The sequence below is a fragment of the Cavia porcellus genome, unplaced genomic scaffold (genome assembly GCF_034190915.1).
Source record: "Cavia porcellus strain 051 isolate PalLab524CR breed Dunkin Hartley unplaced genomic scaffold, mCavPor4.1 scaffold_17, whole genome shotgun sequence".
Classification (NCBI taxonomy): Eukaryota; Metazoa; Chordata; class Mammalia; order Rodentia; family Caviidae; genus Cavia; species Cavia porcellus.
Window position 1 is genome coordinate 44,087,411 of NW_026947500.1, and position 17,989 is coordinate 44,105,399.

The 17,989-nt window shown below is 47.3% G+C and overlaps 1 long non-coding RNA gene across 4 annotated transcripts in view; it reads left to right on the forward strand.

The window, feature by feature from the left end:
* Positions 1-635: 635 nt before the first annotated feature.
* LOC134470951 (uncharacterized) overlaps positions 636-17,989 on the forward strand; it is a 34,055-nt gene continuing 16,701 nt past the window's right edge. For 2 of the 4 annotated variants that reach the window (XR_010040234.1, XR_010040235.1), the window contains exons 1-3: positions 636-821; positions 3,626-3,737; positions 16,363-16,486. This is a non-coding gene — a long non-coding RNA (uncharacterized LOC134470951). Of the gene's footprint in view, positions 822-3,625; positions 3,738-5,401; positions 5,610-16,362; positions 17,020-17,989 lie in introns of those variants that run through there. The other 2 variants (XR_010040233.1, XR_010040232.1) reach the window with 2 other exon arrangements.

The window sequence follows — 17,989 nt, forward strand, 5'->3', positions numbered from 1 at the left end:
CCCGGGAACTATTTGTTTCTGTATCCCAGCCAAGGAGTCTAACAATCCTCTCCCTTCCTTTCCTCTGCCCTCTTCTCCCTCTCGATGCCAAGTCTGGGATTTTCCTCGCCTGGGGACCGCACCGGCAAGGAAATGAGCTTTCTTGGAATCGGACAGACTCCTTAGGAGAAAATGTGCTCTTTGTTCTTGCTTGAATGCCTTTTCCTTACCCCCCATTTCTGTCTGGCGCTTCCACAGAGATCTGCTCTAGTGATTTCATTTCTTAGAAGACGAAGAAACAGGAGCTGGAATTCTGAAATTTTCTGATTGTCCAGTGATAGCTCAGAGAGGAAAATGACCTGATCCTGCATTCAGTCCAACAATTCTTAAGTGTCTGAATCCATTCTTTACACTGATTTAAAAATCCTTTCGGTTTCTGGAAACCAGACCAAAGCACAGGAAGCAAGCCCCTGCGCTTGTCAGGGGAGACAGGCAGAGGTCTGGGTTGTTGATCACTGATTGCACCAGAAGCAGACAATGTGCTGTTGCTTGGGTCCTCTAGGCACCGGCAGGCCTGTGGCTGCAGAGCACAGTCCCCTCCCTGCTGGGAAGCAGCTGGGTGACCTTGGGCTGGTCGAATTTCTGGGCTTTGAGAATTTCAGTTGTGCAGCAAGGCTGGGCTTCCTGGTCTCTTTGGTGTCCTCATGGTCAAGAGTCTGCATGGTCAAGTGTCCCTAAGGAGCAGTAGTCATTCCTAGCTCTTGAAAAGAGTGACCTTGAGCTGATAGGAATGGATGAAAGTCTGACTCAGCCTCTTGAAACCAACAGCAGGGAGAACCCAGGTGAGTTGCCTTATGCCTGTGATCTCGAATCTTGGGAGGCTGAGGCAGGGTGATCGGTGAGTTCCAGGCTAGGCAAACAGGCTACTATAGTGAGACCCCGTCTCCAAAACAAAGATAGGATGACAGTCCCAGAGTTTGTTTTATAAATAAACTTTTAATTTTAGTATAGTTTTATATCTATTGAGAAGTCCCGAAAATAGCACAGACAATTCCCTATATCACATCGCTCCTTCCCATTTTCCCTGTGGTAAACAGCTAGATGTGTGGTACACTCGCCACAATTAATATACATATATATATATATATATATATATATATATATATATATATATATTTTTTTTTTTTTTTTTTTTTTGTTGTTGTTGTTGTTCTTTTGAGATAATCCAGGCTGGTCTTGAATTCACTAGGTAGCTCAGGCTGGCTTCAGACTTGTGGCAGTCCTCCTGCTTTAACCTCCAGAGTGCTGGGATTATAGACATGACAATGTTTAATTTAATTACAGAGCTGAGATAATGTTTGCCAGATTTCCCTCTGCTGCTTTTCTCCTCCCCCTTCTCTTCCTCCTCCTCCTCCTTTTGCATTACTGGGGATTGAATCCGAAGCCTTTCACACTGAGCCACATCCCCAGCCCTTTTTATTTGTAATTTTGTAACAGGACCACTGTAATTCACTGCACTGCCCAGGCTATGCTTGAACCTTCAATGCTCTGGCTTGGCCTCCTAGACTGCTGGGAGTATAGGCCTGCATCACCATGCCTGGCATCTGTTTAATTTTTCTTTCTTTCTTTCTCTCTTTCTTTCTTTCTTTCTTTCTTTCTTTCTTTCTTAAAATCTAATAAAAAGCATTCAGGGTAGAGGTGCTGGGCATCTCACACGTACACCGCTGGGTAACATCTCTGGCCCAAAAAAGAATTGTTCTTGAAATCAGAAAAAAACTGCAACCTGGAGCAAAGTGGTAACCTTCAGAAAGCTCCCACAGCAGGGACAGCAGGTGTGGCCCCCTGGGCCCCTCACCCATAAGATTTAGCCACTGTCTCGGTAGCTAGGAAGGAACTAAAATCACTGCGGGGCTGTGGGGCTCAGGGAGTATGTGTCCCTAAACTGTGCCTTTGCAGGAACTGTGCCATCTGCTTCTGATTGAGGGCATTGGAGCGCCAGGATCATGAGCTGGGCCATTGTGACCCTCACAACAGACTGTTTAAAGTTTAAAAAAAGGAGGAAAGAGCAAAACCAGAGGCACGGCTGCCGAGGGGAAGGCTTGCATCCTTGCTTCCCCTCCCCTGGGCTTTACATTTGAAAAACACATGTTGTGGTTTTGCTATGATTGTCTTTCCACTTCCCGCCGCTGGCTCTCCCTTGCATAAATATCTTTTGGTACCATCCTGCCTTCCTTTCCTTGTCCCCTGTGTTTGTTTCTGTCTTGATGTTCACTAACTTTCTCCAGACTTCCATTCTACCTTCCTGATGCCAACTGGTGAGTCCAGTGCTAGTTTCATTCTCCCATGACTTTTTTTTAAGAGCCCTTGATTTCAAAGACTCTAGGTGAGCCAGGCATAGTGGTGCATTCCTGTAATGCCAGCATTCAGGAGGCTGAGGCAGGAGAATTGCTACCTGGTCTCAAAAAGACCAAAAAAAAAAAAAAAAAATCCAATGTGTCACAAAGATCAAGCACTTGCCTTTTCCCTGTGCTAAGCATAGAACAAAAAAACAAGACAATAGCCAGATGTGGTGGCACAGGCCTATAATCCCAGCACTTGGAAAGCTGAGGCAGAGAGATCGCCATGAGTTCACAGCCAGCCTGGGCTACATAGCAAGATCCTGTCTAAAAAAAAAAAAAAAAAAAAAGCAAGAAACAAAAGAAAAGAAAAGAAAAGAAAAGAAAAGAAAAGAAAAAGATGAAGTAGATGGGCGATGGATGGGGAAATCATACAACTTCTTAGGGTTCCCGGTGGGAAGACTGAAGGGTTCAGTGAGATGTGATGCAAACACACCAAGGCTCTCCCCTACTGCATGACACTGATCATGTGCTTAGCCTTTGGTAGCTTTTCCTTCCTTCTTCCCTTTGTAGATGTCTCCTGCTGTCTCTCTAAGACACTAACACGGACTGAAGGATCAAAGCCGGCTTTCAGTCGTCTAAATGAGCACCAGCCCATTTGGGGGCCCTTTGTGTACACTTTACTCTCTGGCTACAAAAATTACCGTTACTAAATACATGTTACTCTTTGTTCTCTTTTGGTGTTTACAAATGCTATTTTCTGCCTGTAAGTCTTTTATTTTCTTCTTCTTCTTTTGGTTTTTTAGAAACAGGGCCTCACTGTACAGTTTAGGCTGGCCTTGAATTCACGTTGCAACCCAGGCTGGCCTTGAACTTGCATCGATCCTCCTGCCTGAGTCTCTGGAGTGCTGGCATTATGGTTGTGCACCACCACATCTGGTTTTTAATGAGGGCATATCTTTTTCAGTGATCAAATTGAAAATCACAATGCTACCACTTACTTCCTCATTGGCCCTTTAAAGGCAAAGATAAAGGGCACACATTTTCTTCCCCATGTGAAACAGCTTAGTAACAATGCCAAGAAGTTCTCCTTTGCTTTGAGAGTTCTTCATGTGGAAGATGCAGAGGCACTGGTTCCATTCATCTCTGAGGGATGGAATCCTTTTTCCTCCAAGGGATTCATTGGACAAATGTCAAGGGTCAGTGCTAGTTTTAGAAACAGTGTTCAGAAGTCTTTCAATTTTGTTTTTAACTTGTAAATTTGGTAATCCTTCTTCTGTTTCTGCTTCTTCTTATTTTTGTTTTTTAAGACAGGGTCTTGGTACATAATCCAGACTGGCCTTGAATTCACTACAGAGCTCATGCTGGACTCGAATTCATGACGACCTGCTTGCCTCAGCCTCTCAAGTGTTGGCATTACAGGTATGTGCCACCACATCTGGCTAATAATTTTTTTAATTTAAAATTTTTAGTGAACACTAGCCTACATAGAAGCATTAATCTCAATTCCAGATGATGCCAGAGGATCACAGTGGAGACCTAATTAGTAGTTAACCTAACCCTCCTTTTTTTCTTTTTTCTTTTTGGGTTAGGGTAGATCCTTGTCAGCGATGATATTTTGTGCAGACTGGTGGGTCAGGAAAAGTTCTTATTGGTTCTTCTGAGGGATTTTCAAACCTCTGTCCTGAGGATTTGTCCATGTTTCTGAACTTCCTCCCCTCTGGATCTGGCCGTTCTTGCCTGAATTATAGAAACACATAGGCTCCATTTTCTTGGATTCACTTGTACATTTCCTGGGATAATTAGGAAGGTTCACATACCAGTTACACACTGATCTCTTTGAGACTGGGAATGAAAACACCATAGAACTTTGAGTTATTGATGAAATACTGGCCAAAAGCTCTGTTTCACTGATACAAAATTTTACGAAGCTGAACTTTCTTTTTTGGTACTGTCCATTGAATGCAATGGCTGCGAACTACATCCCAGCCCTTTAATTTTTAATTTTTTTTTTTTTAAATTTTGAGACAGGGTGCCCTAAGTTGCCCAGGCTAATCTTGAACTTTTGCCTCAACCCTCTAGAGTGCTTGGATTACAGGTGTGTGCCACCTCTAGTGGCTGAAGTTTTTTTCCCCTCTGGTTGGAAAAATTTTTTTTCATCTGAGTCTTAAGCAGATGGGCCCTGACCAGAATGTACTAAATCAGGTTTTAGCACTAGAGATACTTTGCAAAATTTGATACTAAATAGAGCAAATCTAGTGTCCACTGCTGTAATTCCTGGTAGCCCCCTCGAGAGCTGCAATCCACGTTGGTGGTGGTGGTGGGGGGGGAGAAAGGGATTGAGTGGGCAGAGAGGGTTTGGAGGATGAGCTATTTTGAGTCATGCTAGAGCGATGGATACAGATTGTCACAGATGCCAAAGCCATGGAGTACTCAAGACCAGGAGGCGGAGGTGGGTGACGCCAACGTATCCATGTGGATTCCTCAGCTACAACAGATGCTCCCGTGGGGGGGCACATGGGGCATCTCTGTACCTACTGTTCAAGTTTGTTGTGAACCTAAAACTGCCCTGAAAAATGAAGTCTGTCTAAAACAGAAGCTGAGAAGTAATAAAAGAATGTTGGGATAGGACAGGCAGGGGGCGCTCTCTGAAGGCTCCTCTGAGAAGAGGAGCTGGCACTTTCAGTTAATAGCCCAGTCCAACACGATGGCAGGTCAGGGGACCTGGCAGAGGGAAAGCTGCTCACTTCATGGCAAACAGGAAGCCCAGGGAGAAGTGAAGAGCCCAGAGAGATAACCCTGCCAAGCCACAGCCCCAGGGACAGGCCCCGGCTGACCAGGTCCCCCCTCCACATCACAAGTCAGCTGTGAGCAGGTGGAGCTCAGTCACCTTCCACAAGCCCTGCCTGTGGGTGGCTGAGGCCCCAGGGGACATCTAGATATAAACCATACAGACCGTGCTCCAGAGGCTCCCTGGAAGGGCCGTGTGAACGCCACACTTAGGGTTTGGGGTGCCCTTATGCAACCGTTGTGTTTATCCTTCAGGGACCAGGAATTTTGTAACCTGTCTTATTCTTCCCTCCCAGTGACAGCCAGGGGGACTCTGACCAACTCTGGCCGTCCCTCAGCAAAGGCCCCAGCTTACAGCCTCCACGCCTTCCCCTGTGCTGATGGCCCTCATTGCACACATATGATCATGCTGCAGCGGCTGCATCTCTCTAGTGGCCTCAGAGTCTTCTTGGAGAAGACAGAACACAGGGAAATACGTAAAATAAAAACATGTGGACAGGAAAATCCAGAGCCAAGTGGGTTCTGTACCACGGTAGGCGGCACCACTGATGTGACTGTTTCGAGTCCTCTGCTGTACCTGGCAGGCCCTGGAGTGGGGACAAACACAACGTCTGTGAGTTGTACCCAAGCTCTGGGTGCAGGGATCCTCAGAGCAAACAGTAAAGCGAGAGCTTAGGAAGGTCTTTCCCAACTTGCTTGTTAAAGGCGCTTAGATTTTCCTACAAGGAGAAAAACACAAGGGACCCGGATGAAGTGATTCCCAGGGGACAAAATCAGAGAGTGGTGACAGAAAGCTAAAATGGCATCCTCAGGGGAGAGTAGGCAGTGCCAAGCAGAAAGGAAAAAAAAAAAAAGCAGGAAGTGTTTTTTGGAAAGGTGACCCTACGAGCTGTCCAAACCAGGGTCACAAGCTCCCAGCTAAGGGGCCAGAATCTCTGTCTGCAGATGAATTGAAGGAAATTTGCAATAAGGAAAAATACACCCATCTAAAAAGAAATCCAGTTCACAAGGTCAGCCCAGCCCAAACAACACCACAGTGAGCAGGAATTAGGCTCAGGGAACAATGCCAGTCCTCGCCCTGCAGTGCCAGCCCATTCCCATCCAAAGTGCACATGGTTCACACTGATCTGGGGACTGAAATAGTCTACAGAGGACCTTAGGGAAAAGACTCCCAAACAATCAAGAATCCTCCGAAAACTGGAGTCTACACAGCTGCATGACAGGGCCCTTTTACTTGGTTAGTGATTGTCAAGGTCTCCAACCTGTGGCTAAAGGGATAGGGACCTGCAGGTTCAGTACATTGAGATTTCTGGGAGTTCAAGGCTAGCCTGGGCTATAATTTGCTTCAAAAAACAGAAAACGGTGCTGGGAGGGGTGGCACATGCTTGTAATACCAGTATTTGGGAGGCTGAAGCAGGACGATTGCCATGAGTTGGAGTCAACTTGGGCTATGTAATGAGTTCAAGAACAGCTTCGACTACATAGTAAGACCTTGCCTCAAAAAATTAAAAACAAAAGAAAACAAAAATTAAGGTGCATTGGAGCTCCCAGGTTTGAGCACCTCTAACCATCCTTCCATCATGGAGTTGGGGACAGTGGCAGCTGTGGTCAGGGGAAGGAGTATGCCTGAGGACTTCCCCCTGGGGGACATGTGGTTCCGCTACAGGGACCCTGTGGCTGAGGGCCATGTCTTGGGTATTGGGAGCTCGAGGTGGAAGAGCCCACTGTTGGGCCCTTGGTCTCTGTAGGCTGATCTGATCTGAAATGCCCTCTGGAAATGCAGCTGCAGAGGTAGGGAAAGATTTTGCCCCGGGCTGTGGAGATGCCACCCCAAGTCAATACCCCTGACACCCAAGTTTAGCGCATGTGCCCAGCTAGCAGGAGTTCTGCTGCCTCAGGTTCTAGCAGGTGGCTTCCAGGAAAGAGTAAACTCTGGGGATCACGGTGGGCAAGCTTTGTTGTATGCAGAGTGGGGGTGCCCCAGAGTCCTTGGGGGGCATGGATGGCTTGTCTGATTAGTTCCTTGGATCAGCAGGGATCTGGGGAAATTGTGCCTGGCTCACCTGATAACTGGAACTTTTGATTGTGAGGAGCTGGCCAGGGGACCTTACCTGGGGTGCAAGTGGAGGAGGAAATCTTGCAGCCAGGTTCTTCCAGGTCTCCCAGTATTATAAGCCTTCAGGTAGAACATATGATTAATATTAGGTTTGGAGTGGAGGTACACGTCTGTAATTTCAGTATTTAGGATGCTAAAGCAGGAGGATTACCGTGGGCTTGAAGCCAGCCTGGCTGCACAGTAAGATACTGTCACAAAAAAAAAAAAAAAAGAAAAGAAAAGAAAAGACAGTGAATGCATTTTTAAGTATCTTGATGTTCCTGATTGCCTTCAGAGTTTAAGATCATTTTGATATTTATTTTATGCACCCACTCTTGGTAGATTCAATAGGCCTTCTATCCTCTGTCCCAGCCAGGTGGCGTGGTGCAGAACAGCAGAAAAGGCCTAGGGACAGCCGCCAGAATGCAAAACTGCAAAGCAAAAGGATAAAAGCAATGATTTTGCACCAGGCTGGCATGATCTGTGGTCCCAGCCCACCACACCAATTTTTTTTTTTACATTCTAAAATAACAGAGATAACCCACACAATGGACCTGCTTGCTGCCCGCTGCTTTCCCCTTATCTTTTTTCCTTTTCAGAGCCATAGACATCAGGTTCTTTCATATAAGCCTTAAAAAGAAAAAAGGGAAAAAAATCCCTTTGGCCACTCGGCTCCCCGCTGTCTCAGGAGGGGACTGGGCCCTATCTGATGTTTCAGCTGGAAGCGGGGTGGCAGATTCCTTCCAGCGGGGTGGCGACTTCCTCCCACTGGCCGGGTACACACCCTCTCCCAAAGGCCCCACAAAGGGAGCCACCCGGCAGACGGCGTCTGCACATGCCCGGTCCCTTCCTGTTCCTCTACACCCAGTGGCCCTGGATGGCACAGAGATCTGTGGGGCCTGCTAACCTGGGCGTGGCCTTGCTCTCATCTTTTGCCCGCTTGGTTCATCTTCCAAACCAACTGCCAGCAGCGAGCTTCCTGAAATACAGTCTATCTAATCATGATATTGTCACACCCGCTGAGCCGTAGCCTTTGGCTTCCATGCCTAGTTAGCCTGTGATCTGTGCCTAGTTAGCTGCAAAGAACTATCTTTTCTTGGAGAATGATGCGGGGAGGAACAGGACCTTGTTATATAGTCCAGGCTGGCTTGAAACTTGAGATCCTTCTGTTACAGCCTCCTGAGTTGCAGGGATTATAGGAATGCATCATTGCACCTGGAAAGAAACACTTAATAAGATTTAGATTCTGGAGTAAGATTCTTTAGGCGGTAAGGGCCACATTCCATCTCAGTATAGGGTCTGTAAGGAAAGCCATTATTTTCTCCAACTTGTAAGTCCAGAGATAGAACTGTAGAGGTTGATTGATTATTCCTGAGAGATTTTTTGAAATGCTGGGTGTGGAGCCCTGGGCCTCAAGTACCATGGGCAGGCACCGTACCACATCCTGCATGGCGTGGGCCTGGGAAGTGGTGCAAGACCAGCTGCTTTGTGGCTGCTCTGGTCACCTGCTTCCTGGTCCTTGGCTGGGTCAGGACAAGGGACACATGCTGCAGCACACTGCTGGGCTGCAGGGGATGAGCACATACCTGTGATTCTCAAGGGCCGCAGAGCAGGTCTGGAAGTGAAGGAGATGCAGTTAGAGGGAGAATGGGCCTCCCACAGGGAGGATGTAAGGTCGCTGTGCAACAACATCCTCACCACAGGTCACAGAGGCTGCCAAGTGTGACTCGCAGCTGCTGCAACCCTTGAGCTGATTGATACCAGTGTGAAGCACAGGCCAGCTTTCAAAGTCAGGATAGTAAAACCGAACCTCGAAGATTTTTGTCCCCTATTAATAACATGTTCATTTTTTAAAAATATCAGATTATATTGGTACGTTTTAGATATACACATTGATCATATTCATCATAGAGAGTTTGTGCTTGTAATGTGTTGACATACAATTTGGGCTACATTAGATTAACTAAAATATAGAAGGGGAAGCCAGTTACTTAGCAAGCAGGCATGCATATAAAGTAGTGACTCTTCCTTTAGGGGGCTGGGTAGTGAATCCTGGCTTCCTCGGGGTTATAGAGACTTGTTTAGAATATCAATCCCTGATGTTTATCCTTAGGATGTGCGTACATTTGATTTATCTTTGTCTTGAGGCCTGGCCCACAGCTGGAGGTGTCTGTCTCCCCCACAGATACAAGGTATGTGGTCTTTTGTACCAGCTCCTTTGAGGGCCCAGCCCTGTCTGCCTGCCTCTAGTATTTCTAACTCAGTTCTCCTAAACTAGAGCCTAAACTAGAACTTGGAATAGCACAAGGGCTCATCAGAGCACCTCAGCAACAGCAGGAGTAGAAAATGCTCTGAGACACGGGCAGCTGGTCTTGTCCTCCATGGTGACAATGCTCTGTGTCGTATGCTGCTTCTGGTGTAGCAATTTCTGTCCAACAAAAACATGGTGGTGTCTTCACCCACCTCTCCCCAGATCTGGCGCCCTGTGACTTCTGGCTCCTCCCCAAATCAGCATGATATCTCAGGATGCTTGGTGCTTAGGCGAGGTTAGAACTCCACTCACACATGGGGAACAGTGAGACTCCCCTGCTCCACAGGCATGAATCCAGGCTAGGGGGTGTCTGTTACAATTCCAGGTCTGCTTTTACCAGATCCCCAGGGCCCCAGGCACACTCAGGGATGAAAAGCACTCTACTGCACATCCTCCTCGAAAGCCTGGGCATGGTCTGGGATGAGGCAGAACACCATTGGCTTTCAGGCTGCCAACTTCTCTCCAATTTTGAGACATCTTTAACATTTCCCTGGTGGAAGCTTGTATAAGATGTGCCCTTTCATGCAGGGTTTGTTAATTTCTTTTCTTTCTCTTTCCCTTTCTCTCTCTCTCTCTCTCTCTCTCTCTCTCTCTCTCTCTTTCTTTCTTTCTTCTTTCATATCAGGAATCAAACTCATGACCTTGAGCTTGCCAGGCAGGCGCTGTGACACTGAACTATAACCTCGGCCCTCTTTTTCTTTCTTTTTTGTTTTTTATTTTTTTACTTTTTTATTGGTACTGGAGATCGAACTCATGACCACGGGCTTGCTTATGCTGCTGAGCTAAATCCCCAGCCCCTTGTTATTTATTTATTTACTTACTTTATTGGAGCCAGGCTGGTTATATAGTTCAGACTGACCTTGAACTTGTGGAGATCCTACTGCCTCAGCCTCCCAAGTGCTAGGATGACAGGCATGTGCCACCACACCCAGCTTGTTCATTTCATTGCAAATAAACACTGTTTTGCCGACCTTCTGTTGTTCCAGAATATGACCAAATCCTCTTACTGGAAATTGTAACAGCAGCATTTTGGGGTGACTTTCAGTAAGAAATTTCTTGATGGAGGAGCAACAGAAAGATCCTAGCAGTCCTGGCCCAGGTCCCACCACCGACAATCTGGGTGACCTTGAGGAGCCCCCGACCCTTCCTTCCTCGGAGTACTTTGTTGTTGTTATTTTTTTTTTTTTTTTTTTTGGTACCAGGGATCAAACTCATGACTTTTGCTTGCCAGGCAGGCGCTTATGCCACTGAGCTAATCCCCATCCCTCCTCTGGGTACTTTGGTGTCCAGGGAGCCCAGGATGCATCATGGAGTGGCTGTGGTTAGCCTCCATCTTGCCTGTGAGGGATGAAAGATATCTGGACCAGATGTTCCTGCAGCAGATTTTCAGAAAACTGCACTCTTTTGAGGAAACCTTTAGGGACTGGATTCCACCTGTGTTCCCCTGGGAACAGGTGGCAGAGATAGAAGCCATGTCAGGAGTTGCAGAGAAAGAGCTCAGATTCTCAACTGGTCTTCAAAGTTTCTTTTAAGTGTAAAAGCCTGTGATTTTACACCATGTGAACATGAAACAGAACCACAGAATCCTAACTCCAGCTGGCCCTTCTGTTAGCTCTTGCTTTCCAGAAAGAGAGCAGCTATTCTATTCTTTAAAGGCCTACATTTATAAAACAATTGCTATCAAATGTTCTCATCACCAAAAACTAGTGTGTGAGGTGATGAGTTTATTAATTAGCTTGATTTAACTATTCCTCATTGTAAATATGTATCAAAGCATTCCATTGTATCCTCTAAGTATCTGTAATATTATTTATCATTTAATAAATAAAATTAAAGCTGGGCGTGGTGGTGCATGCCTGTAGTATCAGCATTTGGGAAGCTGAGGCAGGACTGGTGTGAGTTCAAGGCCAGCCTGGGTTGCATAATGAGACTCTGTCTCAAAAGAAAAAATTAAATTAAAACTGGGTACGGTGGTGCACATCTTGTCATCCTAGCACTCTGGGAGGCTGAAGCAGGAGGACTGAAAGTTTGAGCCCAGCCTATATAATTTAGCAATCTAGCTAGAACCCCATCTCAAAAAAATAAAAGGGCTAGGGAGGTAGCTCATGGGAAGGCGTTGGGTTCAACCCCCAATATGGGAAACTGAAACCCAAACCAAAACCAAAACCAAAAACTAGAAATAAACAAAGAGAAGGGTGCGCTAGGAACGCTTTTGTGAAGATTTGTGTGCTCATTCTAGGAACGTGCATCTCAGTCCCATTGTGTGACCCAGCCCGAGTCAGCCCTGAGTCCCCACATCTCCGCCCGAAGTGTTTCTGGTGGGTGTCACAGACTCTCAGCAGGTCAGCCAGCTTCCAGCTGCCACTTCCTCCCTGCCTGGGCCACCGGGAGCAGGTGGCCTGGGCTTCAAGCGGGGCTGGCATCTGCCATCACCGCTGATCTTCCTAAGCAGAACTGAGATCCCACCCATGCTGTCAGCTGGCGTGGCCCCGAGTTTTCACTTCCTGTTTCTTGTAAGGAAAATGTCCTGCTCTCTCACCAAGGGAAAGTGGGGGCCCAGCAAGGACAGGTGCAGGGTGGGGTGGCATGGGAGGGGCTCTGCTCACACCTGGGTTTGCTTGCTTTCTTTTTTTCTGTCTTGGTCTCTCTGTCTGTGTCTGCTACATCTGCCTGCTGAAGGGTTTGGGTGGAGCAGTATCCAGCCACAACTCTGAGGGAAGGAGGGTGTGAGTTTTTACCCCTGAGGGTGCAGGTCTATAATCCAAGCCCTCAGGAGGCTGAGGCAAGAAGATATACGGCAAAACTGTGCCTTAAAAAAAAAGCAATGTGAGAAAGAAGCAGGTCCCCAGGACACAGAAAGGATCTGAAGGGACAATCAAAGCCTACGGGAAAGGCAAGGCAGAGATTTCAATGAAGAAGTGGGAGGTAGCAGGTGGCACTTTCTCCCTGAGCCTGGACTACTGCATGGGAGGGACAGATGCAACCTGCAGACACAGGGCGACTACTGACCACCGCAGAGACCTCTATGGAGAAACGCACTAGTAGACCGGGGCAGCGAAGGCGGCGGACTGCGGTGGCTGGTGAGTTATTCAGGTTCAGGATCCCCCAGGAGAGGGTGACCGGCCAGGAGCCGTCTTGGAAACGAGACAACTAAGCTTGCAGCTCAGGGCAGCTGTGGGCTCCTAGAATCAGGTCAGGGAGCTGAGTTCAAATTGGCAGGAGGTCAGGGAGCTGGAGGGGATGCATGGATTGCTGCATGCTGAATGAGTCTGGTTCCAGCATCACAGTCAGAAACCAGTCTGAACGTCAGTGGAACGAAAGACGTAGGCTTGCCGGGATAACCTGCTACCCCAGGAGTGATCAGATTTGAATCTGGACTCTGACAGAGTCTTCCTCTCTTTCCTTCCTGTCTTCTTCATCAATTTCCCAAAGTTTGTTTGATCTTCCTTAGTCCTTTGGTCAATCTTCGAATGTCTTCCTCTTCTTCTCTTTCTCTATTTTTCTCCCAACCCCTTTAAACTTTCTCCCATAAGGGTAAAATCCCCATACTGAGGGAGAATTACAGTATACAATTTTCCAGTTTGCTTTAGATTTTGTTTATAATCACATCTAGTTCATATGGTTAAAGGTGGCAAATTAATAGTTACACAGTTTTAATAGTTATACAGTTTGTCATTTTCTAGGGTGTATTTGATGCTATTGTTATTGCTGATTGTACTATTTTAGTCAACGTGATGTAATTGCTCTAATCAGTAGTTCTTCCTGGTGTGCCAAGACTTCGATGGCCTAAGGGTCCTAAACAATAGTATAGGCCAGTGCCAAAGAGTCAGGGGCTAACCCTAATGGGCAGCAACTTCTCATCCCCAATAAATTGAAGAGGTAGGATCATTTTACCCCCACTTTTAAAAATGGGTACATACAAGTTATACATAGTGCTCACAATCATAGGAAATTTGTACCCATACATGGTATAACTTCATTTTTTCCCCAAGCACCCATCCTTTCAAGAAAGATCTTGCAACAGACTCAAAGCCCAAATCCAGCTATACCTGGAAGACATCTATAAGAAGCAGTCATTTCCTGAGGGTTCTAAATACTAGCAATAAAGCTATCTGTTGTAAGTAATGTAGAAGCATGAACCCAGGAAATAAGCTAAGATAATAAAATAGAGAATGAGAAAGACACTTATCCAAGATACAACCCCAGAGTTCCAGCTCACAGAAGGCAAACACAGGCAGAAGTGAGGTTGGTTAAGAAATAGGGCTGTCTGGAAAGTCATTCAGACATGGTGGAGCCCTCAGAGATGGAGTTAGTGTCCTTGGGAAAGAGGATGAAGGGGTGGGTGCTTCTCTGGCACGCGAGGACACCACCAAAGGGGCCATCTTTGAAGCGGAGAGTCCTCACTGGACACCAAATCAGCTGGCACTTGATCTCAAGTTTCCCAGACTCTAGACCTATGAGCTATAAATTCTGTTCTTTAAAAATTATCCAATCTAAGGTATTTTGCGGTAGTATCAGAAATGATCTCAGATAGATGTTACTCACAAATTATTGCAGAAAAATTGCAACCATTACTTAGTTGAGTCTCAAGTGGGTGCCAAATGCTGTGGTTTAATATTGGGGTTCATCCACTAGCGTTACCATGGAAACTCTAGGAATAAGCTTGGGTTCCCTCCAAGAGTGGAACTCTGGGTCCTTACTTGAAGCTTGGAAAAAGTACTCAGACTAAGAATCTGTCATGCCACAAAATACCCAACACCCATAATTGAAGGAGGAGAGGGTTAAGTTTGGCTCATGGTTTTCAGAGGGTTTGGTCCATGGCTGACAGGCTTCAAGGTAGAAATGGCATGATGGAAGGGCTTGGGGGAGGACAGCTGTTCAGTCTGTGATAGCTGGGAAGCAGAGAGACCAGGATAAGCCTGAGTAAGAGACGCAAGCCCCCTACAGCACTGCACCTCCAGTCTCCCAACAGCATATTCACCCTGAACTCATCTATGTGTGGATCCACTCTTGAGTGTAGCACTGCCAGGATTCCATCATTTGAAAGTCCCACCTTAAACACATGAGATTTCAGGGACACATTTTAGACTTAAACCATAACACAGAGATCTAAAAGGTCATCATCTCATCTGACACTCTCCTTTAACTGTGCAATACATTCATTTAGGAGATTCTCTCCACCATCGGCCCCTGTAAGGCCAGAACATCATGGCAGAGGACCTGGTGGAGTGGAGCTGCTCAGTTCATGGTGGCCAGGAAGTGGCGTAAGAAGCAGCACCAGAGAGGGGAGGCTAAGGGCCCAGAAGTGACGGTTCCGTGACCCACTCAGCCACACCAAATTGACACAAGCAAGCTTAACAGTCACAGGATACCAAAGAACTTCTGTGACACTTTGCAAGACTATCAGATAATTTGTGAGACCTCATACAAAATGAAAATAGCAGCTTCTTTTTTTTTTTTGTCTTTTTCATTTTTATCGGTACCGGGGCTCGAACTCACGACCGCCTGCTTACAAGGCAGGTGCTTATGCCGCTGAGCTAAATCCCCAGCCCTGAAAATAGCAGCTTCTTTTTCAAAAAGCATTCAGAACTTCAAAGCCCTCTGCAGATTCAGACGCTCTTGGCTTTGGTTACCCTCCTATGAAGGTTTGAGTCACCCAGCCATGACGCTGGCCCAGCTGCTGCTGTTGGAGGCGGGCCTGCAACTTGGTCTCAGTTCTCTGCCTGGCCTGTTCAGGTTGGGGACCCTGAAACTTCCCAGGGACATTTACCCCTTGAGCTCTGTGGGGATCCTCAGCAGCTGAGGAACCTTATCCCCTGGGCATTGAAGAGGATGTCACCACTTCTTACCCACATCCCCCAGACTTGATGGTTTCTAGCTTTACCAGTATACTCAGAGCAGAGCCAAGTTTATTTTCCCTAGGAGCTGAGAGAAGCAGGAAAGTTGTTTTTGCAGAGCTCTCCGGAAGGTCAACACAAGGACATTCTTTCATGCTGTTTACAGGACGCACTAGCAGGGAGCCTCTGTTTGCACCCCACACCGCTGTCCCCTGCCCCTACCCTGTGCACATCTTCAGCAGCTGTCTCAGGCATGGGGCTTGATTTAGGGAAGCCAGAGCCAGGGAGAAGAATGGAGGTGAGCGGACAGCTCCCGAGGGGTGACCAAATGAGAGTGGGTGCTGAAAGTTACCCCAGAAAAGTCAGCACTGCATCACTGCCAGCTCAGTCAACCCAAGCACGTTGTTAAACACATGGTGAAGCTGGGGGTGGCACTGCATGCCCATCATTCCAGCACTCAGGAGGCTGAGGCAGGAGGATTGCTATGAGCTCCAGGCTGGCCTGGGCTCCATAGTGAGTTCAAGGCCAGCCTGGACTACATAGTGAGACCCTGTCTCAGAACAAAATGAAAACGAAAACACCTCAATCCCCTCCACCCACCACCCACCGCCCCAAAAAACATTGTTAAGATGATTGAACGGAACTTATTTTTGAGTGGTAATATATTCTTTTTTGTTTGTTTGTCTGTCTGTTTGGGACAGGATCTCACTAAGTAGCTCAGGCTGGCCTGGAACTTTTAGTAGTGATGGGTGTGTGCCACTACACCCAGCTCACGGAGGTAATATATCCTTATGGTTCAAACTCAAATTACAAAAATCATCTTCCCCCTTCTCAAATAATCTAGCTTCCCTCCTTGGAGCCATCAGAACTAGTGGTTTTTTTTTTTTTTTTACCCTAGCAGAAATGTTTTTTATATAAACAGTGAATAAGTATCTGCCCTCCCCCTCCTTTTTTTTTTTTTTAAACCATTGATAGCATACTTTAACGCTCTGCCTTGCTGATTGGGCTTCATAGATCCAGGGAGGCCTGGCATGATCTGTGAAATCCCAGCACTTGGGAGGCCGAGGCAGAAGGATCCCCGGGAAGTTCAAGGCCAGCCCGAGATGTCATCTCAGAAACAAAACCAAAGTCTCTCCAGGTAATCTCTCGCAGGAGATTGGGAAGAGCTCTCTCTTCCTCCTCTAGGTTTGCAGGCAATGCCTGGCACAGGTGCATCCAGATTCCTGTCAGCACGTGAACCCCTGGCCTTTCCTTACCATGATCTATGGCATGAGGCATCGCTGAGGAGTGAGATGCTTAGGAGCCTCTCCTGGTTCCTTCAAGGACAGTGTGGGACTCACCCTCACATCCTCACTCACTGGTGCAGTGTGCAGGGTCCCACATTTCCTGGACATCCATGGTTCAGCTCTCTGTGGATGCAGATGCCCTGGCACAACTTTGGGGATGCAGCAGTGCCCTGGCCGCCCTGCTCCTGAGGGATGTGGTGTTGCTGGTGTCCGGTGGGGAGGTGACCAACAATCGGGAATCCGAAAGAGCCAGGTTTGGTGGCACACATGTGGAATCCTGGTTCTTTGGGAGGATGAGTCAGGGGGGCCTCAAGTTTGAGCCCAACCCTGTCAACTTAGTGACTTAGCAGGACTCTGTCTTGAAATAAAAAAGTCTGCTCTCTGATCTGCTATTTGGGTCCTATTTTTACCAGAACGATTAAACAAAGGGGAAACCATCAAAAACCACTAGGAAGCCTGACAGGGTGGAGCAAGAGGCAGAAATGAGTGTGTGCGGTTTGTGGAGAGTGTGATAAAAATATAGTCAGAGCAGAGTCCAGCCAAGCAGCTCTGGAACACAGGCGCGACGGCAGGGTCTTTGGGGACAGGGCATTAGGAGGGGACTGGAGTCCAAACAGCCTCCCTGGCCCTGCCTGATCAAGAGAAACAACGCCAAAAGAGCTCAGAGTCTTTTTCCCTGGAAAGGGCTGGGCCTCCTCTTGCTTTGGAGCTGGGCGTGGACTTCCACAGGGTGGAGCAGAGCCCGCTGGGCCCAGCTGAAAGCAGCTTCCTGGGGTCCTGAGGCTCCTGAGGGCTTGCGGTGGCCCAAGGAGGTTCTAGGCAAGGACAAAGGAGAGCTGGCCCCTCCCAGAGCCCATATGCCCTCTCCTCCAGAGGCCAGTCCATGACAAGAGCCATCTATCACGTGGAGCTCCTGGGCACTTGAAGTGTGGCTGCTGGGTGTTGTGATGCGTGGTATCCCAGCACTCTGGGAGGCTGAGGCAGGAGGATCCCAAGTTCGAGGCCAGCCAGGTCGATTTAGTGATTTAGCAAGACCCTTCCTCAAATTAAAAAATAAAAAGGGCTGAGGACATAGCAGTGGATACCTAGGGCTCAATGCCCGGTACCAAGAAAGCAAAACAACCCTGCCTGCAAAGGAAATGAAAAAGAAATGTGCTATAGGCACATACATGCCTTGAATGTTGAAGGCTTTCAAAATTCTTAGGTGTGGTGGCACACACCTGTAATCCCAGGACTTGGGAGGCTGAGGCAGGAGTATCATTGTAGCAACCTGGGCTACATGCTAAGTTCAGGGCCAGCATGAGCTACTACAGAGTGAGACACTTTCTTTAAAAAAATTAACTTTTTATCTTGGG